The 2445-nt window shown below is 52.5% G+C and overlaps 1 protein-coding gene and 1 pseudogene across 5 annotated transcripts in view; one reads left to right on the forward strand and one right to left on the reverse strand.

The window, feature by feature from the left end:
• The window catches only part of DCAF4 (DDB1 and CUL4 associated factor 4), a 42941-nt gene that overhangs the window by 29954 nt on the left and 10542 nt on the right, over window positions 1-2445 (reverse strand). The window lies entirely within an intron of this gene.
• Window positions 552-923, forward strand: LOC105541887 (annotated as a pseudogene).

Genomic DNA, 2445 nt, shown 5'->3' on the forward strand with positions numbered 1-2445 from the left:
AGCACTTTGGGAGGCTGGGACGGGTGGATCACTCGAGGACAGGAGTTCGAGACCAGCCTGACCAATATGGTGAAATCGCATGTTTCAAAATACAAAATACAAAAATTAGCTCGGTTTGGTGGCGGGAGCCTGTGGTCCCAGCTATTTGGGAGGCTGAGCCAGAAGAATCGCTTGAACCCGGGAGGTGGAGGCTGTAGTGAGCCGAGATGGTGCCACTGCATTGCAGCCTGGACGACAAGAGCGAAACTCCGTCTAAAAAAAAAAAAAGAAGCTACACAAATAGCCAACTGGCACATGAAAGGATACCCAACATCATTAGTCCTTAGGTAGATGCAAATCAAAACCACAGTGAGATACCACTTTATTTAATTTTATTTACTTATTCCCTCCTACTCTCCTTTTGGCTGAAGTGCAGTGGCGCAATCTCCGCTCACAGCAACCTCCATCTCCCCGGCTCAAGCCGTCCTCCTGCCTCACCTCGGAGTAGACGGAATTACAGGCGAGTGCCACCACACCAGGCTAATTTAAAAAACATTTTTGGCCTTCCGCCACGGCGCCATTGGAGAGTAGCAGCCATGGCTCTGCGCTACCCTATGGCCGTGGGCCTCAACAAGGGCCACAAGGTGACCAAGAACGTGAGCAAGCCCAGGCACAGCCGCCGCCGCGGGCGTCAGAGCAAACACACCAAGTTTGTGCGGGACATGATCCGGGAGGTGTGTGGCTTCACCCCGTACGAGCTGCGCGCCATGGGGTTACTGAAGGTCTGCAAGGAGAAACGGGCCCTCAAGTTCATCAAGAAAAGGGTGGGGACGCACATCCGTGCCAAGAGAAAGCAGGAGGAGCTCAGCAAGGTACTGGCAGCCATGAGGAAAGCCGCCGCCAAGAAAGACTGGGCCCCCTCCCCTGCCCTCTCCTTGAAATAAAAAACAGCTTGACAGAAAAATAAAATAAAATAAAAATAAAAAATATTTTTGTAGAGACGGGGTCTCGCTTTGTAGCCGCCCAGGCTGGTCTCGAATTTCTGACCTCCAGCGATCCTCCCGCCTCGGTGCAGTGTTGGGATGCCAGGCGTGAGCCACCACGCGCGGCAGCAATTCTGAGATTTAACACAGCGAGCCAGTATGTGCCCAGCGTATGCGTATGTAGTGTACAGAATATGTGAACCACCTTCTATAAAGGTTCTTGCACGAGAAGATCGGCTCTCTCTCACAGTCTTGCAGTTTTCCACACACAAGCGGCAAATATTTTTGCACCGGTCTCCAAAATGGTGTCTGGTTTGGGAGCCCGCAGCTTCCGGAATTACAGGCTCTTACCTGCTTCCAGGGCACCATTCCAGGCCTGGCCTCAACAGGCCCAAGGCGCAGGCCCAGAGGAGGCGAGGGGCGGCGGGTGCGCTACACCCAGTAGGGGGCAGCCCCGGGCTTGCACGCCACCCGCAGTGCTGGGCCCCCGCCCCCCAACACTGGCCAGCTCGGGAGCCAAGTGTGGGGGATGGCAGCCCGCACACTTCAGGACTCGCCTCGCCTCCCCCGGGAGGTAGGCTTGACAGCACAGGGGGTAGGTCCAGCCTTAGCACGAGGCCAAAGCTCAGAATCGGGGAGGGGCTCCATCTCCCCACTGGGCTCTTCGGTTTGGAGGCCTCGGGGCTGTTCTGATTTCTAGGCAGGGCCTCAGCATCTTGTTTAGCACATGGTTAGGGGCCCTGGACTAGAGCCCAACAACGGCGGCTCAGAGACTGGGGTATCCTGGGGCTGCGGGGTTGATTCTTGGGCGGATGAGAATGTTCTGGAATTAGGCAGCGGTGATGGTTGCACAATCTTGCCAATTAAAAAAAAAAAAAGCCACCGGATTGAACCCTTTTTAAAAAGTGAATTTTAGGGTATGTGAAATATCACAGCATGGTGTAGTATACATCATATATATATATTTATATATAAACTACACATATATATGATGTTTACTACACCATGCTGTGATAGTTAAAGTGAGAAACATCTTCATTATCCAAAAACAGGAGAATTTTGTTAAGAGTCTGTAGACTAGCTGGGCGTGATGTTCATGCCTGTAATCCCAGCACTTTGGGAGGCGGGCGGATCACAAGGTCAGGAGATAGATGAGACCATCCTGGCCAACATGGTAAAAACCTGTCTCTACTAAAATACAAAAAATTAGCCAGGCTTGGTGGCGCGCGCCTGTAGTCCCAGCTACTCGGGAGGCTGAAGTAAGAGAATCGCTTGAACTCGGGAGGCGGAGGTTGCGGTGAGCCGAGACCGCGCCATTGCACTCCAGCCTGGGTAACAAGGGCGAAGCTCCGTATCAAAAAGGAAAAAAAAAAAAAAAAAAAAAAAAAGTCTGCACACCAGCGGGCTGTAGTGTGCAAAACGCTAACTCCACTGGTTTGTAAAGCTGAATACCAAGTAGCTTCTACAGGCCAGGGCGGTGGCT

Source organism: Mandrillus leucophaeus, unplaced genomic scaffold, assembly GCF_000951045.1.
Source record: "Mandrillus leucophaeus isolate KB7577 unplaced genomic scaffold, Mleu.le_1.0 Scaffold246, whole genome shotgun sequence".
In the NCBI taxonomy this organism is placed as follows: Eukaryota; Metazoa; Chordata; class Mammalia; order Primates; family Cercopithecidae; genus Mandrillus; species Mandrillus leucophaeus.